Genomic DNA, 24,510 nt, shown 5'->3' with positions numbered 1-24,510 from the left:
TTACACATCTGTGATGGCACCATCAATGCTGAAAGGTAAATCCAGGTTTTGGAGCAACACATGCTGCCATCCAAGCAACGTCTTTTTCAGGGACGTCCCTACTTATTTCAGCAAGACAATGCAAAGCCACATTCTGCACATTACAACAGTGTGACTTCGTAGTAAAAGAGTGCGGGTACTAGACTGGCCTGCCTGCAGTCCAGACCTGTCACCCATTGAAAATGTGTGGCGCATTATGAAGCGCAAAATACGACAACGGCGACCCCGGACTGTTGAACAACTGAATTTGTACATCAAGCAAGAATGGGAAAGAATTCCACTACAAAGCTTCAACAATTAGTGTCCTCAGTTCCCAAACGCTTATTGAGTGTTGTTAGAAGGAAAGGTGATGTAACACAGTGGTAAACATACCACTGTCCCATCTTTTTTGAAACGTGTGGCAGGCATCCATTTCAAAATGAGCAAATATTTGCACAAAAACAAAGTTTTTCAGTTTGAACATTAAATATCTTGTCTTTGTGGTGTATTCAATTGAATATAGGTTGAAGAGGATTTGCAAATCATTGCATTCTGTTTTTACTTATGTTTTACACAACGTCCCAAATTCATTGGAACTGGGGTTGTAGTAATCACTGAACATACCGTAGGTAATGATAGAGTTTCTTAACCTGTGTTTGACTCGGTGGACTGGTCTGTTCTCTGAGGCATCCTGAAAATTTGCAGGATAGCCAACAAGTTGATGGACATCATAGCCAGGCTGAACACGGCACAAGTGTTGAGTGGTGGAGTGAACTAGAATCTGACTTTTTCAAGTGGATACTGATGTCAGCATTTTATACTTATACTAAAAGCTGAACTAGTGGATTGGCGGTGGTGTTGGTGGGGGGTCACAGTCATATTACTCTTTCTGGTGGGTTAATCCTCAGGGGACTGTTTCAGGCATCAGCAGTTGACCCAATGGTGGCACCCACAAAAGGCAGATTACTTCTTCACAGGGGAAGAAGACATTTATTGGGGAGGTGATGGTGTAGTGGTTAAGCGCTGGGCTTCAGACTAGAGGATCCTTGGTTCAAAACCCAGCCTGACTAGAAAATCCCTAATTAGTTGGGCATGGTCCTTAATCCCCTAGTTGCTCCCGGTGTGTAGTGAGTACTTTGTATGGCAGCAACCTGACATCGGTGTGTGAGTGTGTATGTGTGAATGAGAGGCCTCATTGTAAAGCACTTTGAGTTTCTGATGCAAATGGAAAAATGCTATATAAATACAGTCCATCTACCATTCACAGTTTTGTGTTTCACTCAGTGTAACATGTTTGGGGCTAAAAATATAGTCATATGATCCCTTAAAAATCCTTTTGTTTTCAGTGGTTGTTTGTACCCAACCTAGTTTTCACTGGATTCTTGGCTTCATTTGTGAAGGAAACTGGAAACACACCTATGGAAGTGAGCATGTGCCACGCTATCGCCCTCTAGTGTTTGGATTAAAAACCTAAACTTCATCTTGTCTCTGCAGAAGCAAAAGAATATGATGAAATATCATTACAAAATTAGGAAAAACTGCAACACAATATTTCATTCTCTTCAAAACGACACAGACCCGTCTGTCCTCCACAAGCTGAATCACCAGAAAATTGCCCTTACGTATTGCTGGCATTGCCATGCCAAATCAAATCAAATGAATTTTATTTAACAAACAGTTGCCCCAAGGTGCTTTATATTGTAAGGCAAAAGCCATACAATAATTACAGAAAAACCCCAACGGTCAAAACGACCCCCTGTGAGCAAGCACTTGGCAACAGTGGGAAGGAAAAACTCCCTTTTAACAGGAAGAAACCTCCAGCAGAACCAGGCTCAGGGAGGGGCAGTCTTCTGCTGGGACTGGCTGGGGCTGAGGGAGAGAACCAGGAAAAAGACATGCTGTGGAGGGGAGCAGAGATCGATCACTAATGATTAAATGCAGAGTGGTGCATACAGAGCAAAAAGAGAAAGAAACACTCAGTGCATCATGGGAACCCCCCAGCAGTCTAAGTCTATAGCAGCATAACTAAGGGATGGTTCAGGGTCACCTGATCCAGCCCTAACTATAAGCTTTAGCAAAAAGGAAAGTTTTAAGTCTAATCTTAAAAGTAGAGAGGGTGTCTGTCTCCCTGATCTGAATTGGGAGCTGGTTCCACAGGAGAGGAGCCTGAAAGCTGAAGGCTCTGCCTCCCATTCTACTCTTACAAACCCTAGGAATTACAAGTAAGCCTGCAGTCTGAGAGCGAAGCGCTCTATTGGGGTGATATGGTACTATGAGGTCCCTAAGATAAGATGGGACCTGATTATTCAAAACCTTATAAGTAAGAAGAAGAATTTTAAATTCTATTCTAGAATTAACAGGAAGCCAATGAAGAGAGGCCAATATGGGTGAGATATGCTCTCTCCTTCTAGTCCCCGTTAGTACTCTAGCTGCAGCATTTTGAATTAACTGAAGGCTTTTCAGGGAACTTTTAGGACAACCTGATAATAATGAATTACAATAGTCCAGCCTAGAGGAAATAAATGCATGAATTAGTTTTTCAGCATCACTCTGAGACAAGACCTTTCTAATTTTATAGATATTGAGTAAATGCAAAAAAGCAGTCCTACATATTTGTTTAATATGCGCATTGAATGACATATCCTGATCAAAAATGACTCCAAGATTTCTCACAGTATTACTAGAGGTCAGGGTAATGCCATCCAGAGTAAGGATCTGGTCAGACACCATGTTTCTAAGATTTGTGGGGTCAAGTACAATAACTTCAGTTTTATCTGAGTTTAAAAGCAGGAAATTAGAGGTCATCCATGTCTTTATGTCTGTAAGACAATCCTGCAGTTTAGCTAATTGGTGTGTGTCCTCTGGCTTCATGGATAGATAAAGCTGGGTATCATCTGCGTAACAATGAAAACTTAAGCAATGCTTTCTAATAATACTGCCTAAGGGAAACATGTATAAAGTGAATAAAATTGGTCCTAGCACAGAACCTTGTGGAACTCCATAATTAACCTTAGTCTGTGAAGAAGATTCCCCATTTACATGAACAAATTGTAATCTATTAGATAAATATGATTCAAACCACCGCAGCGCAGTGCCTTTAATACCTATGGCATGCTCTAATCTCTGTAATAAAATTTTATGGTCAACAGTATCAAAGCAGCACTGAGGTCTAACAGAACAAGCACAGAGATGAGTCCACTGTCTGAGGCCATAAGAAGATCATTTGTAACCTTCACTAATGCTGTTTCTATACTATGATGAATTCTAAAACCTGACTGAAACTCTTCAAATAGACCATTCCTCTGCAGATGATCAGTTAGCTGTTTTACAACTACCCTTTCAAGAATTTTTGAGAGAAAAGGAAGGTTGGAGATTGGCCTATAATTAGCTAAGATAGCTGGGTCAAGTGATGGCTTTTTAAGTAATGGTTTAATTACTGCCACCTTAAAAGCCTGTGGTACATAGCCAACAAATAAAGATAGATTGATCATATTTAAGATCGAAGCATTAATTAATGGTAGGGCTTCCTTGAGCAGCCTGGTAGGAATGGGGTCTAATAGACATGTTGATGGTTTGGAGGAAGTAACTAATGAAAATAACTCAGACAGAACAGTCGGAGAGAAAGAGTCTAACCAAATACCGGCATCACTGAAAGCAGCCAAAGATAACGATACGTCTTTGGGATGGTTATGAGTAATTCTTTCTCTAATAGTTAAAATTTTATTAGCAAAGAAAGTCATGAAGTCATTACTAGTTAAAGTTAAAGGAATACTCGGCTCAATAGAGCTCTGACTCTTTGTCAGCCTGGCTACAGTGCTGAAAAGAAACCTGGAGTTGTTCTTATTTTCTTCAATTAGTGATGAGTAGTAAGATATCCTAGCTTTACGGAGGGCTTTTTTATAGAGCAACAGACTCTTTTTCAAGGCTAAGTGAAGATCTTCTAAATTAGTGAGATGCCATTTCCTCTCCAACTTATGGGTTATTTGCTTTAAGCTGCGAGTTTGTGAGTTATACCACGGAGTCAGGCACTTCTGATTTAAAGCTCTCTTTTTCAGAGGAGCTACAGCATCCAAAGTTGTCTTCAATAAGGATGTAAAACTACTGACGAGATACTCTATCTCACTTACGTAGTTTAGGTAGCTACTCTGCACTGTGTTGGTATATGGCATTAGAGAACATAAAGAAGGAATCATATCCTTAAACCTAGTTACAGCGCTTTCTGAAAGACGTCTAGTGTAATGAAACTTATTCCCCACTGCTGGGTAGTCCATCAGAGTAAATGTAAATGTTATTAAGAAATGATCAGACAGAAAGGAGTTTTCAGGGAATACTGTTAAGTCTTCAATTTCCATACCATAAGTCAGAACAAGATCTAAGATATGATTAAAGTGGTGGGTGGACTCATTTACATTTTGAGCAAAGCCAATTGAGTCTAATAATAGATTAAATGCAGTGTTGAGGCTGTCATTCTCAGCATCTGTGTGGATTTTAAAATCGCCCACTATAATTATCTTATCTGAGCTAAGCACTAAGTCAGACAAAAGGTCTGAAAATTCACAGAGAAACTCACAGTAATGACCAGGTGGACGAGAGATAACAAATAATACTGGTTTTTGGGACTTCCAATTTGGATGCACAAGACTAAGAGTCAAGCTTTCAAATGAATTAAAGCTCTGTCTAGGTTTTTGATTAATTAATAAGCTGGAATGGAAGATTGTTGTTAATCCTCCGCCTCGGCCCGTGCTACGTGCATTCTGGCAGTTAGTGTGACTCGGGGGTGTTGACTCATTTAAACTAACATATTCATCCTGCTGTAACCAGGTTTCTGTAAGGCAGAATAAATCAATATGTTGATCAATTATTATATCATTTACTAACAGGGACTTTTAAGAGAGAGACCTAATGTTTAATAGACCACATTTAACTGTTTTAGTCTGTGGTGCAGTTGAAGGTGCTATATTATTTTTTTCTTTTTGAATTTTTATGCTTAAATAGATTTTTACTGGTTATTGGTGGTCTGGGAGCAGGCACCATCTCTACGGGGATGGGGTAATGAGGGAATGGCAGGGAGAGAGAAGCTGCAGAGAGGTGTGTAAGACTACAACTCTGCTTCCTGGTCCCAACCCTGGATAGTCACAGTTTTGAGGATTTAAGAAAATTGGCCAGATTTCTAGAAATGAGAGCTGCTCCATCCAAAGTGGGATGGATGCCGTCTCACCTAACAAGACCAGGTTTTCCCCAGAAGCTTTGCTAATTATCTATGAAGCCCACCTCATTCTTTGGACACCACTCAGACAGCCAGCAATTCAAGGAGAACATGCGGCTAAACATGTCACTCCTGGTCCGATTGGGGAGGGGCCCAGAGAAAACTACAGAGTCCGACATTGTTTTTGCAAAGTTACACAACGATTCAATGTTAATTTTAGTGACCTCCGATTGGCGTAACCGGGTGTCATTACTGCCGACGTGAATTACAATCTTACCAAATTTACGCTTAGCCTTAGCCAGCAGTTTCAAATTTCCTTCAATGTCGCCTGCTCTGGCCCCCGGAAGACAATTGACTATGGTTGCTGGTGTCGCTAACTTCACATTTCTCAAAACAGAGTCGCCAATAACCAGAGTTTGATCCTCGGTGGGTGTGTCGCCGAGTGGGGAAAAACGGTTAGAAATGTGAACGGGTTGGTGGTGTACACGGGGCTTCTGTTTAGGACTACGCTTCCTCCTCACAGTCACCCAGTTGGCCTGCTTTCCCGGCTGCTCGGGATCTGCTGGAAGGGAACTAACGGCGGCTAAGCTACCTTGGTCCGCACCGACTACAGGGGCCTGGCTAGCTGTAGGATTTTCCACGGTGTGGAGCCGAGTCTCCAATTCACCCAGCCTGGCCTCCAAAGCTACGAATAAGCTACACTACAAGTACACAAGTACACTACTACTACACTACAAGTACCATTACTGCTAAAGGAGGCTGAGGAATAACTAAACATTTCACACCCAGAGCAGAAAAGTGCGGGAGAGACAGGAGAAGCCGCCATGCTAAATCGGCTAAGAGCTAGTAGCTGCGCTAAGCTAGCGGATTCCTAAAAACACACAAAGTGAATAATGTGTAAATAATTTAGAGGTGATTCAGCAGAGGGAGTGCTTTAGTTAAGGCACGTGAAGATTACACTGTGAAACAAATCGTTATCTAGTTATCTAGATCAATCTAACTGCGCAGATTAAACAGCTAACAGATACAGCAAAACACCGCTGTGCTCCGGAACAGGAAGTGATACAATACCGCAGTGAGAGCCAACCACCAGTAGAGGCAAGCAAGAGTGAAGCAAAAAAGTACCAGTAAACATGTAATCTGGTACTACCTGTTCATGGTCAGGTGACCGGCAACTAAACTGGCTCACCCCACCTGTTTGTTTACAGGCAGTGTGGTTTTGGGTTGGCAGACACCCAGCAGAACGAAAACAGTATTTGCAAAGTGCAGATGAGCTCTTATTGAGCCAACGACCATCTGCCACTCTGCAACTCTCCAGCACCTCCGTCGTCTCAACTTATGTTCTGCCATGGAACCAGGGTTCTGGAGAAGGCAAGCGGCCTTGGTCTGTGTACCCAGGTCTGTAAAACTGTGCACACACTGTCCTATGAAATGTTCAGAGTGATAAGTCTTAAATGGAACAATTAGGCTGCTGATGTTTTGCCATGGAAACATATCGACCAGGAAGATTCTCACAAGAACTCATTCTTTGTGTTCATCTTCAACTATGGACAAAATAAGGCAAACTCCTTTAGTAGGAGCTGATGCAAGTCTGATGGACGGTAGTCACAGCAACGCTAAGAAGGGATGTCGCACAATTTGGCCTATTTTAATTCTGAATACAAATCAAATAAATTATTGTAATAACTTATTGTAACATCGCCAGAAGTAAAATACTCACCGAGATTAAAAATTTCTTTTTGATGAGTGTCAAAACGGGCGGCAGCAGAAACAGCACAGTCTCAGACACAGATAAACATAAAACATGACAAAACAAAAAATATCTAATTATACAAATATCAAAACATTACTACGTGAATGTTTAGCCAACCATTCCCATCAGATCGCACAAATTAAAATAGTGTAATTCTAAATATCCCATAAGTACATAAGTATTCACAGCCTTTGCTATGAAGCTCAGAATTGAGCTCAGGTGCATCCTGATTCCATTGATCATACTCGAGATGTTTCTACAGCTTAATTGGAGTCCACCTGAGGTAAATTAATTTGACTGGACATGATTTGGACCTTACATGTCTACATTTAATGGTCCCACAGTTGACAGTGCATGTCAGAGCACAAACCAAACCTCTGAGACAGGATTGTCTCGAGGCACAAATCTGGGGAAGGGTACAGAAACATTTATGCTGTTTTGAAGGTCCCAGTGAGCACAGTGGCCTCCATCATCCGTAAATGGAAGACGTTTGGATCCACCAGGACTCTTCCTAGAGATGGCCACCCATCTAAAGTGAACGATCAGGGTAGAAGGCCTTAGTCAGGGAGGTGACCAACCTAATGGTCATCTGTCAGAGCTCCAGCATTCCTCTGTGTACAGATGAGAACATTCCAGAAGGACAACCATCTCTACAGCAATCCACCAATCAGGCCTATATGGTAGAGTGGCCAGACGGAAGCCACTCCTTAGTAAAAGGCACATGGCAGCCCACCTGGAGTTTGACAAAAGGCACCTGAAGGACTCTCAGACCATGAGAAACAAAATTCTCTGGACTGATGAGAGAAAGATTGAACTCTTTGGTGTGAATGCCAGGTGTCATGTTTGGAGGAAACCAGGCACCATCCCTACAGTGAAGCATGGTGGTGGCAGGATCATGCTGTGGGGATGTTTTTCAGCAGCAGTAACTGGGAGACTAGTCAGGATTGAGGGAAAGATGAATGCAGCAATGTACAGATACATCCTGGATGAAAACCTGCTCCAGAGCGCCCTTGACCTCAGACTGGGGCGACGGTGCATCTTTCAGCAGGACAATGACCCTAAACACACAGCCAAGATATCAAAAGAGTGGCTTCAGGACAACTCTGTGAATGTCCTCAAGTGGCCCAACCAGAGCCCAGACCTGAATCTGATTGAACATCTCTGGAGAGATCTGAAAATAGCTGTGCACCGACGTTCCCCATTCAACCTGATGGAGCTTCCAACCACAATTAGGTACATAAATAAAAAAAAATAAAAAAAATCTTGACATATTATCAGAATAATTTAAACAAACAATTTTTGCAAAATTTTCTGTTTTGAAAAAAAAAAAAATCTTGGTATGATGTGTAGTTTTTTTTATGATCTATCAATATCTGTGCAAAATTTGCTGCTTTTACCCTAAAAATGCACAATTGTTTCACATATTGGACCAAGTTTTGTCCAAATTGGATCAAAACTCAAAATTGTGTTCACACAGAAAAAAAAAAACACCCCCAAGTACGTACACTGGCAATGGACGGAAATTACTGAAAGTTACTTTACAGATCAAACATCAAGTGATCAACTCTAAGTTAATCAATAAGCATATATTATATTATTTATAACAATAAATATTGTATTTGTTGTAGTTGCAGTGAGTTATTGTTTAAAAATGAAGCATAAAAACATCTCAAAAATGACTATTCATCCGTCCGTTCATCATATCTGATGATATTTAAAAACGCCCAAAGCCACCTGGTTAATGTCACTGATACGGTTAAGATCATCTGTGTGGTTACAACAAAGGACGGAAACAAACATCAAATTTGAGCTCTTCCACAATAAAAGAAGACAAAAACTGTAAAATACTGCTCTGGTGTTACTTTGTCTACTGGCGGCCTGTCCAGGGCGTGACCCGCCTCTGGAACAGTGCCTGTTTTACTGGAATAAGAGACGAAAATTGATGGATGGATGTTATTTTGTCCACAGCTGCAAGCACACACACACCCTCACCCCCATCAGACTCACACCCACCTCCCTATGTCTCCCCCTTAACTCGTCTTCCTCCACCCTGCCCGGGAGGAGAACCTGGTCAGTCTGGTTTGTGAGTCAGAGGAACTGAGTCACCTCGTGATCAGCCTCAACACCCTCAGTTCCCAGGTGGCAGACTGAGGTCAGCCACGACACACGGACCACACGGGAGAGAATCCAGGCCCCGCTTCACACAGTTTCCCAGAGGAAAGACAATAGATGGCGTATCACTGTGTGTGTGTGCCTATACATGTTGTCATCCTATGACTGCATGTGTGGCATTGTGGGAAAATCTGTGTGTGGTCGTGTGCATTAATATTCTGTGTGTGTTTGTGCCGCGATGATTGGAGACCACCATCACGCTTCTTTTCCCTGCTGAGTGTCTAGTTATGACTCACGTATCTCCATTCTTTGATCCACCAGACTGATAAAAGTGGATTATCAGCGCTAAGAGATCACATATTAAACATATCTAAGTCAAACTTCAATTCAAAGAATCTTAAAAATGTCATAAAATTAACACCAGTGGAGGAAAAGTAGGGTGGTTCAACATATAAATATGCCACTGCCCATTCTCTGACTCCTCCACCATCCTTTGGACAACTTTCACCGAACTTGGTACGTGGATGAAGGTAAACCCCGAAATTGCCTTAAAAGGGTTTGATTTGGAAAAAGTCGAGGTCAGTGGGTTCAAAGATCAAAATCTTTCATTTTCATTCATGGGGATAGAAATTAGGCTCCCAATATGTAGATCTGGGTTTGATTACCCTAACACTACTCGTCTTTGTCCTTGGACAAGATACTTCTTCTGCCTTGTTTCAGTCCACCAAGCTGTAAGCGGGTACCAGCCTTGGCTGGGGAAATAATCTCTGTCAGACTGGCATCTTGTCCAAGGGGAGTTGTAAACTACATTTACATGATGTTACCAAATCCAGCGATAAGCACCAGCACCAGTGGGTGTCATGGCCTGTACAGAAGACACTTCTTACTTTTTGTCACTTATCTGGGTCTGGGTCGCGCTGGCAGTAAATCAAGTCCCCCAAAGCTTTCTGGGGCAACCCGGGGTGTTCCCAAGCCAGCTGGGAAATATCATCCCTCCAGCTTGTTCTGGGTCTTCCACAGGTTCTCTTCCCAGTTGGACCTGTCTGGAAGGCCTTGCTCAGGAGACAACCAGGGGGTATCCTTACCAGAAGCCTGGACCCCGTCAGCTGGTTCCTTTCAATGTGAAGAAGCAGCTCTACTCAGAGTCCCTCCCGGATATTCATGCTTCTCACCCTGTCCCAGAGTGTTAAGCCCAGAGACACCAAATGGAGGAATCTAATTTCCACCGCTTGTATCCATGACCTTGTTCTTTCGGTCATTACCCATAGGTTATCACCACAGGTGAAGATAGGACTATAAATCAAGGGTCTTGTCTTGCATGTTGAGGTTAATCTCTGAATACCGTAGAGTAAAATGGATGAAACTCTGCAACTCTGGGATGGGACACCAGTCCATCACAGGTACTTCCACGGCCAAGGCTGGTATACATTTGCAGCTGGGAAGGCCAGTACAATGCAGATGAAGTGTCTTTCCCTAGGACACAGACAAGTAGCATGACCAGGAATCAACCCTATATTGGTAGTTACACTTGGTCAAATAGTCAAAGGTAAATCAGGTAGAAATCATGCCTGTTTGTTGTCCTACTCCTTCCAGCTCCTTTGGAAAATTTGCCCCAAACTCAGTGTGTGGATTAAGGTCAACTCTGGAATTGCTAATTTGGCCAAAGATTAAAGTCATTGAGGTCAAGATATACGATTTTCTATCCAGTGTGGATTTAACGACACCTATATGGGGGTTCTGGAATTACCCTGGCAAGGTCATCCAAAGCAAGATAAGATGATGGTCAAAGTCATTGGGGTCAAAGGTCAGGTTTCCACCAGGTAGTGCATTGTGTTAACAGGGAAATTCTAAACAAGGTGACTATATTATTATTGACACTGTACTTACTCTACTGACCTGCCATGTCCTTTAAAACTTCCTGACCATACATGGGTACTACTGCCGTGTACCAGTGGGCTCACAACATTATAAAAGTTGCACCATTGTTATTTCTTTATTTTTTTTAAATAGAGGACAAAAAAAAAAAAAAAAAACTGTAAGTGAGTGACAGCCAAGAAGTCGACCTATAAAAGTCCTGCGGTCCGTCGTGTTGGTGTATTATCCCCAGATATTTTGATGTGAAGCGGATGAGAGTCTATGAGTCCGTTTGGACAAGATGCCAGTCCATTACACTTTTCTGCTCCTTCAAAAATAATTTTTAATTAATTCTCTCAAACGTCTCACTGGAAAAACTGATATCTAAGAAAGTATAAAGAGACTTGTTTCAAGAAAATTTGACTTAATTTTTGTCTGAATAGAAAAATAATCTTGTCAAGCATATTTTACATTTGAAAAAATGTCTTATTTTGGGAAAATGTTATTTCACGTTTTCTTAAGTTTTTCCAGCTAATATCAAGCTGTATTTAACCAGTAATAAGGAAAGTCAATGGATTTCAAATCAACCAATCAAAGGAATAAGATTGTTTTCCTTATTTTATGACAGAGGCTAAACTTAAAATAAGAATTCTGTCTTGTTTTAAGGCACATTTTGATTATTCAGTACCTAGACATTTTGCTACTTTTGAGAATTCACTCACCCACTCACTCATCTACAACCGCTTAGTCCAATTAAGGGTCGTGGGAGTCTATCCCAGCAGTCAGGGTGCAAGGCAGGGTTCACCCTGGACAGAACGCCAGTCTGTCACAGGGCCACATATCGACAAACAAACACATTCACACCCACGGACAATTTTCTTTGGATGTGGGAGGAAGCCTGAGCACCCGGAGGGAACCCACGCAAACACGGGCAGAACATACCAACTCCACACAGAAAGGCCACAGGTGGGAATCTAACCCATGACCTTCTCGCTGTGAGGCAACAGTGCTAACCACTAAGCCACTGTGCTGCCCAGTTTTGAGAATTCTAACCAAGTAAATTTTTCTTACCCCATTGGCAGATTTTTTTTTTTTTTTTTTGCTTAATACAAGACAGTTTGGCTCAATTTGGGATTATTTGTCTTATTTTGAGAAGGACAGTTTTTGCAGTGCTCTTAACGCCAAACAGCACACAAAGTGCACGTTCCTAATTCAGTGAGTAAAGTTCACCATCTCTGTGGGTGAGCGATAACTCCAACATCAGAAAGTCGGAAAGACGACTAATAAAACCCAAGTAGGTGCCCGAGTTCTACTTTCTAATTGGAAACATTTTTCAGTTCTTTCTGTATTTGACTTTTGCATCTTGCAGAAGAACAGTCAATCGATCACAGGCCAGTCAGAGCAAAACAAAAACCAAATATCACGTTTGGGTCTGTAGTCTGATGGAAACTAAAGCTCAATTTTACCTACAACCTCCTCTTTCTGCCTGGGAGTAAGTGGAAACATCATACGTGCGTTTCCAGTTACAATGGAAGGGACCGTTAGTCAACCCAGTCCAACTTAAAGTCCATCCAACTGCACAACAGATGGGAAATTACTACTGCTACTACTACATGACAAACATATTTTTAAAATCAGTTAAAACCTGTTTTAATCTCATTTTGACAGTTACGTGTGATTGGTAATTTTTTTCTACATTCTCAAAGTCCCACAATTGCAAGTACAGGACCAACAGACTGAAAAAGTCCTTTGTCCCTCAGGACATCAGACTGCATAACTCCTCACTCTGGGAGAGGAGGAGTAACAGGAAGACAGAGGACGGGAAGTAGAGGAGCAGTAGTAGCCAGTAAACCAGTATGTCTGATATTTATATTGTGTATTTGTATTTATATTTGCAAACTGTTTTTCTTTTTTCCCCACTTTTGACACTGTGTGCTTCTTACCCTGTGTGCAGCTATACAATGCTGCTGGAACCTCAATTTCCCTGAGGGAGTTTTACCAAGGGATTAATAAAGTTCTATCTAATCTATTTCTCTGTCTGTGCATGTAGAGAATCAGCTGCAGCACATCTGTGAAAGTTCTTAGTGCAAAACCTTATTGTAGTAATTATTACATTAACTGTCACAATGGGGCACTCAGACGAGCACATACTCCTGCCAAAGTACAACAAGGAGCTGCACGCAGTGTTTCATGAGAATAACTTTTCACACAATGTTGTCAAAGTGTGCGTGTTTGGATCCTTGTACCCACACCAAAATTTTAAATAACCTTACTTGGCCGACGCCCCTTTCACCAAGTTACACGAAAATTGCTCCATCAAGTTTGAGTAATCCTGGTTTTAAAAAATATGAAACTGTGCAATAGAGGAAATGTACGAGTGGAAAAGATCACCATGATGCACAAACAAAAACCTCTATGCAGACAATATCTGACTGTCTCACACTGCAGGAAAAAAAACCACAGCAGCTGCACGTGCACAGTTAACAAATGCAAATGGAATTAACCAAACGCATTTCCACGGCTGTGCTGAGCGACGGTGTGAACCAAACTCTAAGCCCTTCTCACTGCTCTCCTCCATTGTTACTTTACAGACTCCAATCAATACCGCCAGCTGACACCCGCCAACCAATCAATACATTCCAGCTTCCCAGGGGCGGGGTTTTAGAGGAGGCGCCTTCACCTTTTAGGCATGAAGTGTGAAAGAATTTATTGATGGTGTGCTGGAGGGCAAAAAGATGAGAAGGCTCACTGAACCGCTGGTGTGGAAAACACTGCCCTCTTCTGGTGGAAAACAAAGCCTTTTTATCCCTCTGTAGGGTTTATTTGGCCCATGGACTAATGGGCCAAATGCAAATTATTTGTTGCTCTAATAAGGTTTTAAGAAGGAATAGTTTGCACCATCTGTCTTGTTTGGTTATGAAGTTATAGGGTAACGTGTGACGTGTCATATAGGATCCAGTGGACATTAAACCTTGTTTGAACTTTACTTTGGAGACCAAACATTCAACACAGTCAAAACTATTCTATTTATTAACCAATCATTTGCATCATCTTTTTTTAAACCAGAATTGGAGCAACTTTTGCCCCCTGTACAAACTGAAATGGACCTTTTTCCACTTTTTTTGCTGTTTTTACCCCATAACATTTCAGTCATAGATAATCCAAACTGTACCTTTGTAGAATCTTTATGGCCAAACAAATAAGTGGTAAACTTTTCAATATGATTGGAACATTTTTTTTTTATTTTGACCCCTGTGTAATCTCCTACAGACCCTGGGATGACCGCCAGACATTTCTGTAGGCCGTAGTACTCTGAGCCTGGATTCTCAGTGTTGTTTAGTCGTCTTTAGTGGTACTGTTTAGGTTAAAATTGTCTACTATCTTATGGACTATAACTACTTGAAAACACCCAGAACTATTTCAGGAAGATGGTGGGGGGGGCACTATTATCATCATAGAAATTAGCAAGATGTGCCTTTTGCACATTTTTGTTAATTTCTTACAAAAAATATTCATAGACCTAAATTTTAAAAAAGTCTGAATTGTAGTTAATGATGGGTGCTTTGTACCTTGGTGTAGGACTGCACACTCCTACATTTTAGGTCATCATCAAAAATATTCATGAATTGACCCTTAAGTGATTTTATTCAAGAAGTGTCCAGATCATTGAAAGGTCAGAGGTCAGCCCTGCTGATTGCACCACCCTGGTCCCTGACACTTTGCGTTTCTGCAAATGTTGCTGCAGCGTGTGTGAGCAATGCCCAAAGGTGCAGAATTCTCTGTGAGAAGCAGCTGCACCGGACAGATCTGACAAATCTCCCTGCAACTTACAAAAAAAATATTCATTTATTTATTTGTATTGGATATATTTTCTGGACTGGAACATTTTGCACAAAAAGAGAAACAACACGTAACTAATTATATTTCTGTCACTGACGAGATATACCCCCCTCATATACACACACCACACACACACACACACACACACACACACACACACACACACACACACACACACACACACACACACACACACAATAAATGTTGAAACACTGAGGCACTTGACACAAAATCTACTGTACAGTCCTACACGTAAGTTAAAGAGCAAATGTTCTGTTGCAACTAACTCCAGCAGGGGTCACTAACCCTGCATTTTCCAGGTGCAGCCAGATCTGATTGGTCAGGGCAGGTGTTTCCTAGCGCTTGATTGGCTGAGCACACCAGAGAGAGTGCTGGAAATCATGCAGAAAAGGTGACCTCCAGGAGCAGGGATGTGACCCCTGAACTACACAGAGTGCGAGGTGGAAAGAAATCAAATGTGTAGTCTACAAGTGTAATGTCTGTTTTATTCCACCAAGTGGTGCTCTAAGCATTCTTATAATCTCTGTTGGTGCGACATTCATCAGCCAGCAGTCAAATGTGGCTCTGACTCTTTAAACCAAGTTCACTCCTGAGGTTTTCTACACAAGATTTTTTTTTCCTTTTTAAGTTTTGCTTGCTCCGACAGTCAGTTGTTGCATTAAAAACCTTTGTCCCTCCTCCTCCTCATAGTTTCAGGCGTGGCTGCCACCACTTCCTCTGCTGTGCCGCCACTAGGCGCACATCTCTACTGGAAACCAGTGGCTGTGACTAAAAACCTCACAGCAGCAAGATATGGTGCACTTGTGGCAACACAAATGTTGAACAGTGTGAAACGGTTGACTTGACTGTAACACCAGCACACATCCTGCTGGCTCCAACCAGTGGTAGCACCTTACTGGAAACGGGTCAGAAAAACCTGCCTGCACAAACCAACAAGTGTCATCAGGTGCACTGTGACTCTACCAAAGACACTCTGTGTCAACAGTGTGATCAACCTGAGGAGGGATTCACACCATTGCTGCAGCAGCCTCGAACCTGCAGCGGTTCAGCTGCACCATGCAGCAGCCTCGCACCTCCATCCTCTTGCTGCTGCTCTGAAATATTTGAAAAGTGTCAGACCTCATGGTGAGGCTTTTCTCTTTGACATTCTAAGCGATCTCAAAAAAAAAAAAAAAAAAAATTGTGTTTATGTAGCGGCTGCACTCTGCATTGTGTTATGACTTCGCCCATTCGCTCCGCTCGGGACACAAACTCACAATCTCCGGCATGGGAGTCGGACTCTCTAACCAGAAGGCTAAAACCCAGGACTCTGGCCTTGTGACCAGAGAATCCTTTTGAGCTGTTGGGAGTGAGGTTTACTAACTACAGTACATCTGCACAGCGACACCTGCTGGCCTCCGTTACAGGAAAAGTTGTAATTCACATTTGTTAAGTCATTATGTGCGTAACTCAGTGAAAGATTATGGTTTTATTCATTTATACAAAGCTGTTGCTTGCAAAGAATGAATGAGAATGGCACATTGAGAGTTGTGATGTACATTTGCAGCCCTATTTCCTACTATAGTACAAAAATCACTCCACTATAAAAACTGCATTTAAGTCCAGTGGTTCCAAAGTTTTATTTGGATCTGCATTAAATCCTACACTTTCATGGATAGTCTCACAATAAATAAGCATGATAGACTTTGGGACGTTGACCAAATATTGTGCATATTTTGGAGAACTTTGTCCTGAATGCAGCAGGTGAGCTCGGCTCGAGTGGGCGGGGTTTGAGGCAGCAGCAAAAGATTTTCAATCAGGTTGTTATGTGCATTTTGTCTTTTTATTATTTTTTAACTATTTGTATAAGTTTTTTTTTTTTTTTTTTAATCAGTCTCTGAGTGAAGGCGTGACCTGCAGCCTGGTCTGAGAGATTCAGAGACCTTTTTATAAGGAATAAACAGATAGGACAAGCAGCCAAGTCAACTAAATGTTGTGCAAGTTATTAAGTGATAAGATTCCAGATGCTTACAGTGAGAAACGCACTGTGATAAGACAGAAAGGCTTCCTGCGCTTACAGACGAGCGCCTCGACTTTAAACTTACAAACTGTGAAACACCATCGTACAAAACAATCCATCCATCCTCACGATTCACAAATTATTCATTCCACACATTTTTGCCACTTCTGGATATTTTTCAGGTTTTCACCTCAATGGGAGGAGATTGTTTCTTTCCCATTTGAAATGAACAATTTCAGTTTATCCTGCAACAAATAAAATGTGTCACCACTCAACAAGGCTGACGTTCTCATTCTTAGTTCCTGGAAAGCTGAATGTTACTGCATGACTGAGGTGTTTGCAGCAGCTGAGGTATGAGGGTGACGAACAGGAAGTCACCCTGTCCTGTCCATTTATTTAGAATGCTGAAAATAACCTGCAAACACTGCTGATGGTGTCTTTATAATGCATTAAACAAAAACCTTTCAAGTTTTCTAATTTTTTGAACACAGATGCAAGAGAGAATAAAAAAGAGGGTTTATTGGCTTTTGATGACTGGTGCAACTTTGCATGAATATTTGTGCACAATCAGCTCAAAACATGCAGCTTAGTTCCCTCCTTCTCTGCAAATAAAATCAACACATCATCAGCAATGCTGTCGTTCTTGAAGGCCCATTCTGCCAACTCGAGAATCTGAGTTTGAAGATGACACGGAGCACAACTTTGGCTACCAAATGAACACTGCAGGCAAATTTGATCCAAATAAGACCATAACTGCAGCAGGAGAAGTTGTTTTCTTTCAAATTCTGGATGATGGGCACGGCACCACGGCAGAAAAATCCAGGCAGGTCTGGAAGCATCACAACACTGTGGAACCACCAAGCACCAAGGTAAAGAACCAGTTCACCCCAACACTCAGACATAAACACCCATCTGTCACAGCAGGTGAAATGTGGGCGTGTGTCCATCCTTCTCCAGCCCCCGAGGTCCTCAACACTCAGGAACCTGTGTGCCGGATCCTACGTAGAGCGACACGCCACATATCCAAAATGTCACTCCAGCTCCAGAGGGAGGGTTTAGAGGGTTTGACCCCCCCCCCCCACAGCCTGCTGCATAACAAAAGCTGATTGATGAGCTTCTAATTCTACATGCAGAATTAGAAGATTTCCACCATTTAAAATAAAGACTGTTTATTAAAAACAAACAAATTGCCCATAAGGTCAGGGACACAACTGTAAGTTGATTTTTGGCTGTCAGCCTGCCTTATTTTTACCAAATGTTACCTTCTCAAATGAATGAACAGGAGAGACCTCACTGCACATTTGAGCAGCTTTTGTCACCATCTAGTGGTTGATGTGAGCATTTCAGGGCTTCTGGAACATTTCCTACTTGAAACCCAAAACGCAGCTTTAAAAAAAAAAACATTTCTAAATGTAAGAAATGCATGTTTTGTTGGGGGTGTTTTTTTTTTTGTTATTGTTTTTTTGTCTATCCTCTCATCATTGTAATCCATTTGTTATTGTTGTGTCTAATTTAGAATGTGGTCTGGAACTGTGTGACTGAATGAGCTGCCTGTTCAAATAATAGTATTTTCAACCCAATCAGTAAGCTTCAGTCATGTTGAAAAACGTTGGGGTTATCCAACATTTTCCTGGAAGTTGTTGTGAAAGGTCTGCACATGTCAAATCGAGTGAAGGTCAAGGTTACTGGGTTTCAAATCCAAATTTCCAACAAACTTCATATACGTAGGTGGATTCCAGAATTGCCTAGAAGAGGTCAAATTTGCAAAAGGCCAGTCATTGGGGTCAAGGTCATGTCTGCTTGCTGTGTATTGGCCTCCCAGGTTCTTTGGCCAATTTCTAAGAAAGGTCAGTGTGTTATCAATGATTCAAGTGAAGGTCAAGGTCATTAGGGTCAAAAGTCAGAATTCTACTATTCAGTGAACTGTGTCATTTACCAGAAAGTTCTGTCCTCGACGAGCTCATGTCGCTGACCTATCGGTGAGGCCTTTAGTATCTTCACACCCACAGATAGTATTAGAATTTCTGAGGAAGCAAAATGGTGCAAGACACAAGAGGAAGTGTCTCTTTCTGGCATCACCTCTGCTGACTGGGAAGTAGAATAATGAACCGACTGGGCTGCGCATTTTGTCCTGTCGGCGACATGAAATATAATACTGAAGTGCAACAAAACCAGCCTCCGAAATAAAGGTTAAAGAAATAAAACCTGCAAACATTCTGCTTCCCTGTCTGACTTTCACACACACACACTTTGTTCCCTTTTCTCTGTCACACGTACAGTCTTCCTCTCTCTCACAGTCGCTCAATATCAATACTCAGCTCATATCCTGGTTGACGGATTTATAGTTCTCAGTTTGCAGCCACATGAATGGAGAAAAGGGTACAGGGAAACCCCACAGCACTCAGTACGAAAGTCAATCAGCCACCGTGCACATGTCACCTACAGTTCTGAACGGTGCAGAAGTGTGGCGGTGACTTAATGACAGTCAAAGGACACAATGAGAGATAGAATTCGTAGCCTCACATTTGCATAAGGCTGGATTCTCATTCACCCATTTATACACAGTCACAAGTGCAAATACAGGAATTCAAATGTATTATGTAGTTTATATAGCACCAATTCACGATGAGATCGTCTCAAGGCACATCACACAACAAAATAAAAACAGAAAAAACTAAAAAATTTAAAAACACAATAAAAAGACAAAACCATAAAAGAATACACATAACACTAATGACAAAACAAGGAAAACAAATGAGTCTTTAAACATGATTTAAAAGTCTCCACAGTATCCGACTGCCGTACGTATGCCGGGAGATCGTTCCACAGAGCTGGGGCATGGTAGGAGAAAGCTCTGTGACCGGCAGACTTCTTATTCACCTTGAGAACACATAAAAGTCCTGCACCCTGAGAACACAGGGCCCGAGCTGGTACATAGGGGCATACCAGGTCAGCCAGACAGGGAGGTGCAAGTCCATGAAAAATCTTATAAACTAATAACAGTACCTTAAAATCCAATTTTGCAGCGACTGGAAGCCAGTGCAGGACGCCAAAACAGGCGTAATGTGGTCAAAATTTCTGCTTAGTGTTAAAAGACTGGCAGCAGCATTTTGAACCAGTTGAAGACCCCTAATCCTGGACTGCGGTAAACCAGAACATGGAGCATTACAATAGTCCAGTCTAGAAGAGACAAATGCATGAATCAAAGTCTCAGCATCAGCCATAGACAGGATGGGATGAATCTTCGCTATATTTCGCAAATGGAAGAAAGCAGTCCTCATAATATCTATAATGTGGAGGTCAAAAGACAACACAGGATCAAAAATTACCCCAAGATTCCTCACTTTATCCGTATGATGTGTAACACACGGACCTAAGCTAAGTGCAAGCTGATCAAATTGATGCCGATACCTCGTTGGACCAAGAACCATCACTTCAGTCTTATCAGAATTTAAAAGTAGGAAGTTACTAGACATCCAACTTCTCACTGATGCAAGGCAATCTTCCAAAGATTTTATGTGAATGAGACTACCAGCAGTTATTGGCATGTACAATTGGGTGTCATCAGCACAGCAATGAAAGCCGATCCCAAAATGCTGCAGTATATTCCCAAAGGGTGCTACATAAAGGGAAAAAAAGCAGGGGGCCTAAACTGGATCCCTGCGGAAGTCCAAACTTCAGATCCCTAAGATCAGAAGAAGTGCCATTGCACAACACACAGTAAGAACGACTGGACAGGTATGACGTCAACCATGCAAGGGCAGTTCCCGTAATCCCAAAATGATTCTCCAGCCTGTCAAGTAAAATATGATGATCCACAATATCAAATGCAGCACTAAGATCCAACAGCACCAAGACTGTAGTGGTATCCGAGTCCATTGCTCACAAAAGGTCATTCACAACTTTAGTAAATGCTGTCTCTGTGGAGTAATATTTTCTAAGAGCAGACTGCAATGGCTCAAAAAGATTATTCTCAGTGAGGTAGTCCACGAGCTGCCGCGAAACCACTTTTTCCAGGATTTTAGAACAAAATTATAGATTTGTATCGGTCTATAATTTTTCAATACGCTAGGGTCGAGATTGGATTTCTTAAGCAATAGTTTAATCACTGCAGGCTTGAAACATTTAGGAACAGATCCAGAAGTTAATGAGAGATTAATCATTTCCAGCATAGTCGGGCCAAGAGTGGGCCACAGGTCCTTAAACAGTTTTGTTGGTATAGGATCAAATAAGCAGGTTGTGCTTTTTGTAGACGTCACGAGCTTCGTCAGCACGCCTAGCGAGATACCATCAAAATCTGTAAATCTGGGTAACACCTCAGTGAGACCATCCACCTCCCTAGCAGTATGCAGTGGTTGGACCAAGGCCTGCTGAGATATGCTCAACTTAATATCCACAATTTTCTTCTCGAAATAGTCCAAGAAGTCCTGTGCTGAAAAGGAAGCATGAATAACAGGTGGCCATTCATGAATGAGAAAAGTCACAGTTTCAAACAAAAACTCTGAGTTATGCTTGTTTTTATTGATCAAATCAGAATAATAGGCCTGCTTTGTGGCCAGGAGTGTATGCTTATAATCTAAGATAGCGTCACGCCATGCAAGGTGGAACACCTCTAATTTGGAACTATGCCATTTCCGTTCCAAACCTCTAGCCTTCTGCCTAAGGTCACGCAAGTAACCACTGAACCAAGGCGTGGCCTTAAAAGAGGAGGTGCAACCTTATCCAGTGTAGCCTTGAGCGCTGAATTCAAGCCATCCGCAAGACTATCCACTGACTGAACATTCTCCAACCCTGAAGCCAAAATTTCAGGCAGTCTAGCTTCGAGTTCAGTCATAGTTGAGGGATTAACGCGTCGCCGCAGATGTAGACAAGGCTTTCGCTCCACTAAACGTGGCAACGTAAATGTAAACCTATTAAATGAGTGGACAGAGACCACCGAGGCAAGAGGCAAAATTTCGATGTTCGTTACAGCAAGGCCACATGCGAGAACCAAATCAAGGGGATTTCCACTAATGCGCGTCGAGTCCTGAATGCATTGCTGGAATCCTAACGCATCCACAAGTTCCATAAATGATTTGAAGAGGGGATCAGAGGGCTTATTTATATGAATGTTAAAGTCACCAGTAATCAAAATGTTGTCCACACTAGCCGACAGGCTGGAGATGAACGCACCAAATTCATTTAAGAATTCAGAATATGGGCTGGGAGGATTATAAACCGTGACAAAATAGCATGACTGATTTCCTATATATTATGTCACATACATTCCCCATTTTCACATACTTGAAGTTTACTAGCAGGTGCGTGCTCTCACACACATGTATGCATTGTCACACGTGCACATCCTCACTTTCAAATACCTATTTTCTCACACATGCATGCATGCATGCATCCTCACTCACAGTCTATCACATAAATCCTACAGAGGCTCTGAGGTCCATCAGGCCGGTGCTTATTCCTGGATTCTGCAGCATGAAGTAGATGAGAGTCCAATACACCCCCCTGGATGGGACGATGACGAGGACACTATGTTTAACATCTGAAACTATTACAGCTCTTACAAATGGAGAAAACTTAAGATGTTTCCCATAAAATATTTTGAGCAAAAAGTTTTGTTTAGCTGCCTTAGGGGAGGTGATGGTCTAGTGGTTAAGGTGTTGGGCTTGAGTCCAGAAGATCATGGGTTCAAATCCCCGCCTGACTGGAAAATCACTAAGGGCCCTTGTGCAAGGCCTTTAATCCCCTATTGCTCCCGGTGTGTAGTGAGTGCCTTGTATGGCAGCACCCTGACATCGGGGTGAATGTGAGGCATAATTGTAAAGTGCTTTGAGCGTCTGATGCAGATGGAAAAGCGCTATATAAATATATAAATGCAGTCCATTTACCATTTTACCATTTACCTTACTGTGAGGAGAAAATGAGGCAAACATTTACAGTGCAGAGAAGGTGCATTAAAATACTGTAGGAAATTTCTTATCAGCAATGTAGCAAAGTCAGAATGCAGTAAATGTTTAAGGATATCCAGAGTTGGGTCATCATCTGATGCATCACAGACTCTTATATCATGTTCACAATTGATTAATTCTATGATGAGAATTACAATTGGAGCAAATTTTTTATTGATGAGATAAAATACAGATTTTTGCTGTCATTGTAATTCTGTTACCGTAGAACTGCCCAATTCAGAAATAAAATGTAGAATGTACCAAAAAAGAGCTACAACTGGAAGTTTCAGTTTAATTTCAAGTAAAAGCAAAAAAAAAAAAAAAAAAAAAAAAAGTAATTATAACATTAACTTTATTGCTTTTGAAATTGATGGCATGTGATTGTAAATCATTTCCAGTTGTCCTGTATTTTTTATTTAAATAAACCCTAATTATTCTGCTTTCATCTTGTTTGGATTTGAAGGTTTTCAATCTGTGTAACCCGGATATTTGAAGTAGACCATGTAGGCATCACCGCCTTTAAAGTTGAAAAATTCGCAGCCGTTCAGTTGCTCCTGAACGCATCACATCTCCTGGCGATTTGACACCCAAGAAGTTGTGATGGTCGCCAAACGGTGGCGCTCACGAGCCAAACATCGCACTGATAAGATTATTTAAAAGAGTTGAGTGAAGTTCGCACACCACACGTCACCAGATGACCTGAAGTTAGTTGTTTACCTGCTGCGCATTCATGGTTAAAATTGAGTGCAGGGAGAAAAAAAAAGAAAAAAGATGTTGGGGGGGGGGGGGGGTGCAGCAGAGTCAAAAAGTCGTTTTAGGTCAAAGTCATTAAGCAGCTTTAAATATATATATATATATATATATATATATATATATATATATATATATATATATATATATATATGTATAAAAAGGAAGAGGAAGAGCGGGTTACTATCTGTGTCTGACAGCGCGCACTGAGCGCAAACCGCTCGGGACGCGCCGCTGCGCTCTGCGCGGCCACACAAGTTTTTTTCTGTGCACATCTCATGTAGGTTTTACAGCTCTGCAGCCCTCGTTTGTGCTGCCCAATTATTAAAAACACAGCTATAATGTTGCGTAATTTTCCTGCGCTCGTTCCTGAGTTTAACGCACCGTCGTGCGCGCTTCCTCGTTTGGACTTTGAAGAGCGCGCAGCTGCGCACAATTCGACTTTTAGGAGTTGAATTCATGAAAGAGAATGAAGTGACCCACTTACCCAACATCAGTTGCGGTGAGGCGCAAACTTTGCACGTCTTTTTTATTTTTTTGTTGTTTTTAAAAAAAAAAAAAAAATCAGCGTGCATTTGCGCGTTGCGCGCTTTTCCCCCACTTTGCCCTGACACTGACATAACTTTGCACTTCACAATAAAAGTCATCCTGAACAAGCACACCGGATCCCCCCTCTCTGCTCACTCTCCTCTGCAGCTCCACCATTCATACTGACTACTGTCAGAGTTGCAGCGCAATACTTTTTCGTATTTTTAGGTCACGCCCACCTCCTGTCAGTCCTTCCCCTCTCTGCCACGCCTCCCCAGCGAGCAGTCGGTTTCCCATCTGTGTCAAACTAAAATAACACACACACAGACAGGCAGACAGACAGAGTTAGCCTTTAGGGAGAATGGCTGCAGGTGCATTAGGGGAGACCAGGCATGCTGACCCAAGGGTGTCCAATCACGTGACCACCAAAAAGCTAAACCCATACTCACTTTTGCAACAACAGAGAGGAAAAGGAAGCAGCTTG

The 24,510-nt window shown here is 41.9% G+C and overlaps 1 long non-coding RNA gene across 3 annotated transcripts in view; it reads right to left on the bottom strand.

The window, feature by feature from the left end:
- The window catches only part of LOC117523094, a 171,006-nt gene extending 146,801 nt beyond the window's left edge, over positions 1–24,205 (bottom strand). For all 3 annotated transcript variants that reach the window (XR_004564416.1, XR_004564417.1, XR_004564415.1), the window contains exon 1: positions 23,986–24,205. This is a non-coding gene — a long non-coding RNA (uncharacterized LOC117523094). The remainder of the gene's footprint in view (positions 1–23,985) is intronic.
- Between the last annotated feature and the right edge of the window lie 305 nt (positions 24,206–24,510).

This window comes from Thalassophryne amazonica, chromosome 13 (genome assembly GCF_902500255.1).
Source record: "Thalassophryne amazonica chromosome 13, fThaAma1.1, whole genome shotgun sequence".
Classification (NCBI taxonomy): domain Eukaryota; kingdom Metazoa; phylum Chordata; class Actinopteri; order Batrachoidiformes; family Batrachoididae; genus Thalassophryne; species Thalassophryne amazonica.
Note: the sequence above shows the minus strand (reverse complement) of the source record. Positions and strands in the feature narration are given on the sequence as shown.